The sequence below is a fragment of the Equus przewalskii genome, chromosome 6 (genome assembly GCF_037783145.1).
Source record: "Equus przewalskii isolate Varuska chromosome 6, EquPr2, whole genome shotgun sequence".
NCBI classification, from domain to species: domain Eukaryota; kingdom Metazoa; phylum Chordata; class Mammalia; order Perissodactyla; family Equidae; genus Equus; species Equus przewalskii.
The window spans coordinates 33,073,503-33,083,126 of NC_091836.1; the positions used below are offsets into that span (position 1 = coordinate 33,073,503).

The 9,624-nt window shown below is 34.6% G+C and overlaps 1 pseudogene; it reads right to left on the minus strand.

The window, feature by feature from the left end:
• Positions 1 to 2,939: 2,939 nt before the first annotated feature.
• On the minus strand, positions 2,940 to 3,854 carry LOC103551601 (olfactory receptor 8B3-like; annotated as a pseudogene).
• Between the last annotated feature and the right edge of the window lie 5,770 nt (positions 3,855 to 9,624).

Consider the following 9,624-nt stretch of genomic DNA (forward strand, 5'->3'; position numbering starts at 1 on the left):
ACTCAGGTCTATCCTGATTTCCAGAAACAATGCTTATCCAGGAAGGTGAGATATACTCTAACCCGATATTCTGGGACTCAACACAAAGTACTTATTGCTGAGTCATCTCGAAACCTGAATTATAATAGTGATACTTGCTTCTGATTCAATCATTGTTTTATAATACCTCTAATGATTGAAGCACAGTCATTTCTCTATGCCTAAATATTTCCAAATTTTTATATTTCAAGTTTTTTTCATCACTGATTAAAAAAATGTCTGTAGAAGCCCTTCAGAGAAAAACATTGTTAAGAATGTAGAAAGGGTGAAGAAAATGAAATTATCTAATATGGGATGACAACTACAACCGTTTTACATTCACCTAAATATAATGACATATGACCTGCTACAAATCTATAAAATGGTGTTGTGCATTGCCCTTTCTCCCACATCACTTATGGAAATTCTTCATTGAGTGTCATAAAGGGATTGTTTCTGCCCAAGGCATATCTGGTCTGGATTACTCCATACATTACTCCACTTCTGTTGGTTTCTTCTGGGTCAACCATTCTGTACTAGGAAGACTGTTCCTGTATGCTTGGGCTTTTATTCTCAGTCTTTGCTTATGAATTAGTCTAAAATGTAATTTAAGTAGAGGTATAAACGAAGTTTTGTAATCTTAATTTACTGTGAAATTTAGCATAAATACTTATAAGTCTACAAAATATACTCCAACCATTATAAAAATGAAAGTTTGGCATGCTCCACTTTGGTGGCTGTGCTTCATGGATTTGCATCCCGGGCATGGACCTATACCTCTCATCAGCCATGCTGTGGCAGTGACCCCCATACAAAATAGAGGAAGATTGGCACAGATGTTAGCTCATGGGGAATCTTCCTCAAACAAACAAAGAGGAAGATTGGCAACAGGTGTTAGCTTAGGGCGAATCTTCCTCAGCAAAAGAAAAAAAAGAAGAAGAAGATAGAATATTGCTGGCATCCCAGAACCCTCTATGTGCCCATACTTGAAAGTAGTTCCATTTATTCTTCCATTATCCACCTTGACCCTTAAAATCCATGTCTGCCTTCATCACTTAAGGAGCGCCTCATGGTCACCTGCATCCAGCCCATAGATGGAAAAAGTGAATGTGGAAATGATTACTATAGTCTACCCTTCTGTATTTCCACTTATTGTATAGGCAAGTATAAAATGAGAACGTATTCACACATTCTAAACTAGACAATAGAGCTGTCAAATATAAAATGTAAAAGATACTTACTTGACATTTTTCTTATTTTAGGATTTTGCCTTTATTTGCATTCTGAAACATTTTTATTCAATAAAACCATTGTTCCTGTTCACTGATATTTAAAAGTAGGGTAAATTTTGCATAATAATAATATTTCCCTAATAGATTTAGAATCAAAACACCTAAGTCTTAATCGCAGCTCTACCACTTGAATGTTGTGATTTGGAACTAACCATGAGTACATCTGAGCATCAGTTTCATCATCTGGCAAATGAGAACTAAGATTCCCTCTCCTGAGTTTCTCATATTATTTCCTGGGGAATATATACACTGACAGATGTGACATTGCAGAAAAAATTGAAATACATAAGAGCAATTATAACAGTCATAATATAATACAGATGCTATATTAATGTTTATATTAATCTCTATATTAGTATATAAAGTGATTTAATTTAACTTTATGTCAGAAACACACATGAAACAGCCCAGGTGATTCTCCCAGGCCTCTAATTCACTGTGGAAAATGAAAGTCTCTATTTTGTACTGTAAAAATTCCCCAGACTTGAGTGTGATTTTATTTTTTAAAGGTGCATATTTTGTGTGACAATGGGCTGCATATAAACCAACTACTTCAACTAGTGTTCAGATGATAATACAATGAAATATCCCAATGCTCAAGAGAAAAACTGACTATGCTGTACTTAGGAAAAAATCCTACATCTGACCCCAACAGGCATTAATTCAATAAAAGAAATTTTAAGAAGTAATTTTAACTATATAAGATTGATTTTAGAATCTATTAATATGTAGTATGTAGCTTTACTCTGTTGCATTATGACAATCTACATTCACATCTTTCTCTTACTGTGACATTTATATTTGTGACATATAGCCCAATGCTACACATCACTAGGTGCTCATAGGTACAAAATGCTTGTGTTTATGTGTGAAAGATTAGTGAGCAGATTTAACACACAACCTTGGCCACCTCAAATAGTGATAAAATATATAAGCGTTTGGATGCATCTCTGAAATGTCTACAAAGGTTCCCAAATAGCACAATGACTTGAATCATTAACTTTTCTAAGTTTAGTATCATGTGTGTGCAATAAATATATATTAATGATCTATTACATTTCAGTTTCAAGTTTACAGATGTAAATATGAAATCTCTGCCAAAGATGCTTGATGCATAGTGTTTACAGATTTTATTTTACAGACTTAATGGAAACTGCTATATGTGTGAAACACTGGCATTTAAAGGGGATACATTCATGGAGGATGTGAAGACAGGAGTAGAAACAGAGCATGTGATTCCTGATTGCAATAGCACATTATAAGCGGCAGACAGAAACCTCCCAATGGCACAACATCACACGAGTATAACTTTTCTTGATCATTTTCAGGACCATTTATCTTTTTACAGGAGAGAAAAAAAAAAAACTCCATAATGACAACCCAAAAAGCAGAGATAAATGTATTCTTTAATGTCATTCTTAAACAGGTAAAATCATGAAACAAAGAAGAAATTGTGAAATGGTGAGGAAGATCTTTTATTGAAAAATTGGAAACAGATTGAGAAGATTCACATTTCCTTTACCATGGTAACAAAGATATAGGATAAGAAGGCCTCCACTTAAACTACTGTAGTAAAACAAAGAGATTCTATGAATCCTATGATTACATATAGAGAGACACTTTTTCTGATCAAAACTTTCTCCTGCTCAGGGTTTTTCTCAGAGCAGTTTTAACATCTTTGTTCCTCAAGCTACAACTTAAAGGATTCATCATGGGAACCACATTGGTATAAAATACAGAAAATATTTTTCCAGAATCCACAGACCTTGCAGAAGATGGTTTGAGATACACAAATACACCTGATCCAAAGAAGAGAGAAATGGCAGGTACTGAAGGCTTTAGACCTGCCTTCCATGGAGCTGATGTAGAGGATGATGGAGATGATGAAACCATAAGAGATAAAGATGGTGAGGCTGGGCACAGATGCCCATGATGGTGAAATTTATCAGCTCATTGACGTAGGTGCTCATGCAGGAGAGCTGCAGTAGAGGGGAAATTGCACACAAATAATGATTGATGGTGTTTGCATCACAGGTCAGTCTCAGCATGCATCCGGTGTGAGCATGGTACCAGAAAACGCCATCAAGTATGAAGAAAACATAAGGCTGGAACACACTTGAGGGGACGTGATATAGAAAAGTGGTTTACAGATGGCCACATAGCGATCACAGGCCATTGATGTCAGCACAAGGCATTCAGAAAGAGCACAAAAAACAAAAAACAAAAAAAAAACAGAAAAAGTAAAGCTGAGTCATACAACCCATGTAGGAGATAATACTCTTTGAAATAAAGTTAGTTAGAATATTCGGTATAAACACAGAAGAATAACAGAGGTCTATTAAAGACAAATTTAAACAGAAAAAAGTACCTGGGGCTGTGTAAGTGTGAATTCAGCCCAATTAGAGTTATCAAACCCATATTTCCCAACACAGTGACCATATACTTTACTAGAAACAGGAAGAACAAGGGGAGTTGCAGATCTGGTTGGTCGGTTAATCCCAACAGAATGAATTCAATCACAAAGGAGCCATTTCCAAGAGCCATTCTTCTTCAAAGATATCTGTGAGTACGGGAAAAAAAAGGGTTACATTAGAGGAAAACCCAGCTTTTCCCACAACATCTTGTCCTATAGAAGGGGATATATGCTGGGAATATCTGAGACTAACCCAATCTGGACCCATAAAGTCTGCCTTTACCATTATCATGATACTGAATGACACTAATTTTCCCTTTCTTAGAGTCTTTATAAGCTAAATAAAGCAAAGGGCATCATCAACTTTTGTTTCAGAGGGAAAGCCACTGCTGCCATATGCAAACATGACTGCTAAAAAAACAAGGGAGTAGGGATAAGAGAGAAAGATCAGAACGGAATACTCTTATCTCAAGATTTCTTCATTCACTTGAACCCTCTCCTCACCAGTAAAACTGGAGGCCCTCAGCTCCATCAACTGATGCTGGCATCTAATGCAGATTAGACTTGGTGGGTTGGAAACGAAGAAGGTCGTTTCTAATCCAAGACTAAGGGACCAAAGTCTAAGAGAGGTTAAGTTACTGCCCCGTGTCACAGAGTAAAAGCCGTAAATGCAGGAGAGTTAAGTTCCATCCAAGGGGAGGGAACTCACTGACTGAGAAACTGCACCCTCTGAGCCTCTTAATGTCTCTGAACATTCCCTGCTCTGCACTGGAACAGACTCTTCCTCCAGTTTCAGTTGACTTTCGGAATTGTACAAAATGGCAGCGAAAGTGGCAGATCTTTGATCTCTGTAATCCCATCTCACAACAAAACGGACATTCATAAAAATGGAATTTGGAAATTCACTGTCCTTAGGCTGGAACATCTCAGTGCTTCCTTATTACTGTTAATTACCCCTGCCGTCCTGGAAAGGAAATTTCAGGCTCTGAGGTTTTGGTTACTTTGATTATAAGAGGATGCTGCAGTAGACTTAATTTCATATATTCTCTGGAAATCCTTCTGAACTACGGAGATAATTTCTGAATATGACTTTGAGACCTCTCAAACTGCATAGAAAAATAAATAGTCTTTATTATTATCACATTTGGCACTTGATAAAATACAGATGAATGAATGTGAGTTTAATGATAAAGTGTAATTGGTTATAAACAGTGTGGAAGCTTGCTCAGTCTCTTCCCTAGGGAATACATTTTATGTGGGAAAGGGAAATAAGGGGATTGTTTTTACTCCCTGGACCATGATCTCTCTTTAGTTCCTTAGGGACTCAATATTTTACTCAAGTTTTCCTGTCACTCTAGGGAATATACATCCCCCAAGACTGATCTAAAAATAAATTCCCATCTCCCTGTTATCTTCATCTCTAAAGGAAAATCTGTTGAATTTTTATTCCTTTCTTTTCATATCTTAAACAGAAAATTTTCTGCAAAGTTTCCACCTCCAAGATTCTTTATTTCTTTTTCTTAATTTTTTCAAGAATTGTAGCATCTCAGTTTAATTGTCCTCTCTCCTAGGCTATCTCTGAAATAATTTGAATTGTCTTATATCCCTTTTAAAGCTGAAATTTTTGATACCTACTGGAAATCTCTACCTGACTATTCTGCTGGAACCTTACACGTAACATTTCAGTAACTAAGGTGGTCTATTTCTTCTCATTGTAACAGAGAATATGGACTATATAGTTAGAAAGTGTGTGTATGAATCCTACCTCCACTCTTACTAACTATAATACATTGAGAAAATTACTTAATCTTTCTCCCTCTGGTTCATCTTTAAAAAATAAGAATGGGAAAAATAACAACTCCTTCATTGCATTGTTATGATGATTGAATGAAAAAAATCTAAGTAAAATGAGTAGAACAGTACCTGGAACATGCTAAACATCCAATTAATGTCGGCTGTCATTAATTTATGTTCTCATAAATTCTGGAAGATCCCTCACGATATTCATCAGACTTTTTTCCCCTTAATTCCTGTGTTCCCCAGTAAACAAAAATTCTGTAAGAACAAACATTTATGTCCTGTTTCCTTACTAAGTACATTATAGAGTACATTGTAGGAACTCAATATTTCTGAAAATTATATTCTTCTTTGGTTGAAAACCTTCAGAATATTTTCCACATTTCTCACATGCTATGCAAGAGTCTACAACAACAATGACCTCCATCCCTTTGCCTCAGCCACCACCAAGTCCAGGAACTTTTTGGGTTTTAACGTAACTCTACTATTGAATTGTAATGACTCCTACTTTTCTAGCTTCTCCACACACTTACTCCTACTTTCCCATCTACACTAATCCTAGAATAAGCTTGGAAGGCATATATCTGCCATTCATTAGTTTAAAACTTTCCATGGTTCTCCATGACTCACTGGGCAAATTAAATTTTGTTATAAAGTATCAAAACTATGATCCAGCCTCTTCAGTAAAACTAAAGAAGAAATTGAGCCCAAGTTCTTTTTTATCACATCTTTGTGAGGTATAATTGACAAATAAAAAATTTATATTTAGGCTATATGACTTGACTTTTTGATATTCATAAGCATTTTGAAATATTTGCAACCATCAAGCTAATTAAAATATCCATCACCTCACATAGTTACTGTTGCCCTTTTATTGTTTTTTAGTGAGAACATTTAAGATCTACTCTCTTAGCAAATTTCAACTATACAATACGGTATTGTTCATGCAGTCACATTGGTGTACGTTATTTATCTTGAATAAAGGAAATTTTATATCACTTGACCAACTGTTCTGCCTCCCCTCAGATTCTGGCAACTACCATTCTACTCTCTGTATATGTGAATTTGACCATTTTAGATTCCTCATATAACTTAAATCGTACAGTATTTGTCTTCCAGTGATTAGCTTGTTTCACTTAGCATAATGCCCTCTATGTTCATCTATGTTGTCCCAATTGGCAGGATATCTTTCTTGTTTTTAAAGCTGAATAATACTTCATTTTGTATATATGTATTTATATACCACGTTTTCTTTTCCATTCATCCATCATCAGACATTTAGTTTGCTTTCATATCTTGAGTATTGTGAACAAGCGTTCAATGAACATGAGAGTGTAGAATATCTTTGAGATACAGATGTTATTTCCTTTGGATACATACCTAGAAGTGAGATTGCTGGACCATAAGGTAGTTCTATTTTTAATTTTTTGAAGAATCTCTATACTTTCTTTCCTAATGGCTGCAGCAATTTTACATTCCCACCAACACTGTACAAGGATTCCCTTTTCTCCACGTCCTCGATGACATTGTTACCATTTGTCCTTTTGATAATAGCCCTTCTAACAGGTGAGGTGATATCTCATTTTGATTTTCATTTGTGTTTCCCTGATGATTAGTGATATTGAGCACCTTTTCATGTACCTATTGACCACTTGTTTGTTTCCTTTGCAGAAATATCTGTTCAGGCTCCTTGCTTATTTTTCATATGAGTTAGTTTGTTCTGGTGGTGGTTGTTGATTTTGCTATTGAGGTTTAGGGGTTCCTTATATAATTTGGATATAACCTCTTACCAGAGATATGGTTTGTAAATATTTTCTCCCATTCTGTAGGTTGACTTTTCATTTTGCTAATTGTTTCCTTTGCTGTTCAGAAGCTTTTTATTTTGATGCAATCCCACTTGTCTATTTTTGTTTTTGTTGCCATTGCTTTTGATGTCATATCCAAGAAAATCATTTCCCAGAACAAAGTTAAGAAGTTTTTTTGAGACTTTATTTTCAGAGCAGTTTTAGGTTCACATAAAATTGGAGAGGAAGGCAAAAAGATTCCCATATACTCAATGCTGCCACGCATGCACAACCTCCTCCGTTAACAACATGGAAACTTTTCTCCTATGTTTTCTTCTAATTATTGTACAGTTTCAGGTCTTATGTTTAAATTTTTAATCCACTTTGAGTTGATTTTTTGTGTGTTGTATGAGATGAGAGTCAAAGTTCATTCTTCTGCATGTGGATATCCATTTTTTCTAACATCATTTATGGAAGAGACTATTCTTTCCACATTGTTTGTTCTTGGCTTATGTGGAATATCAGCTGACCATAGATAAGTGAGTCTATTATGGGCTGTCTAGTCTGTTACATTGGTTTATGTGTCTGTGTTTATGCCAGTAACATGTTACTTTGATTATTCTTGGTTTGTAATATGCTTTGAAAACAGGAAGTGTGAAGCCTCCAGCTTTGTTCTTACTGCTCAATATTGCTTTGGCTATCTGTGGTCTTATGTGGTTCCATGTGAATTTTAGTATAGTTTTTTTTCTATTTCTGTTAAAGCATCATTGTAATTTTGAGAGAGGTTGCACTGAATCCACAGATTACTTTGGATAGTGCACATTTGAACAATATTAATTCTCCCACTCCATGAATGTAAGATATCTTTCCGTTTATCTATGTCTTCTTTAGTTTCCTTCACTGATGTTTTATAATTTTCAGTGCACAAGAAGTTCAACACTTTGTTTGAGTTTATTCCTAAGTATTTTATTCTTTTCGTTGCTATGATAAATGGAATATTTTTAAAATTTCCTTTTCAGCTATTTCATTGTCTATGTATAGATGTGACTGATTTTTGTATGTTGATTTTGTACTCTGCCACTTCATTGAATTTATTAGTTCTAATAGTTTTGTGGAGGCTTTAGAGTTTTCAGATCATGTCAACAGCAAACACAGATAATTTTATTTCTTACTATCCTTTTTGGATAACCTACATATCTTTTTCTTGCCTAATTTCTCTGGCTAGGACTTCCAGTGCTATGTTGAATAGAAGTGGTGACAATGAGCATCCTTGCCATTTCCCAACCTTAGAGAAAAAGCTTTTAGTTTTTCACCAATAAGTGTGATGTTAGCTGTGGACTGTTCCTATATGGCCTTTATTACATTAAAGTACGTTCCTGCTATACCCAGTTTGTTGAGTGTTTTTATCATGAAAGTGTATTGAATTTTATTAAATTATTTTTCTGCATCTATTGCAGTTATCATCTAATTTTATTTTTCATTCTATTAATGTGATGTATCACATTTATTGATTTTTTTATGTTGAACCATCCTTGCATCACAGAGATAAATCCCATTTGATCATGGTGTATGATCCTTTAAATGTACTGTTGAATTGAGTTTGCTAGTATTTTGTTGAGAATTTCCACATCTATATTCATCAGGATACTGGCCTGTAGTTTTCTTTTCTTGTGGTGTCTTTGTCTGGTTCTTGTATCAGGGTGATGGTTTCCTCATAACACGTGGTAAGAAGTGTTCTCTTCTTTTATATTTTTTGGAATAGTTTAAGATAAATGGATATTAATTCTTCTTTGAATGTTCAGTAGTATTCACCCATGAAGCCATTTATTCCTAGGCTTTTTTTGCTGGGAGATTTTGGATTATAGATTCAATCACTTTATTTGTTATTTGTCTTCTTACATTTCTAGTTCTTCTTAATTCATTTTGATAGATTGTCTTTTTCTAGGAACAGATCCATTTGTTCTAGGTTATCCAATTTGTTGTCATATAATGTTCATAATAATCTATTATAATCCTTTTTATTTCCGAGTCATCTTTGCAATATCCCCTCTTTCATTGTTGGTTTTATTTATTGGAATCTTCTCTATTTTTTTCTTATCGTAGCTAAACATTTGTCTATTTTATTTTCTTTTCAATAAATCAATTTTCAGTCCTTTTGCTTCTTCTATTGTTTTTCTATCCTCTAATTGCTTTTTTCTGCTCTAATCTTTATTATTTCCCTTCTTATCTTACCTTTGGCATAGTTTGTTCTTCTTGGTTCCTTGGAGCATACAAGTAGGTTGTTTAAGATCTTCTTTTTTAAAATGTAGGCATTTATCAC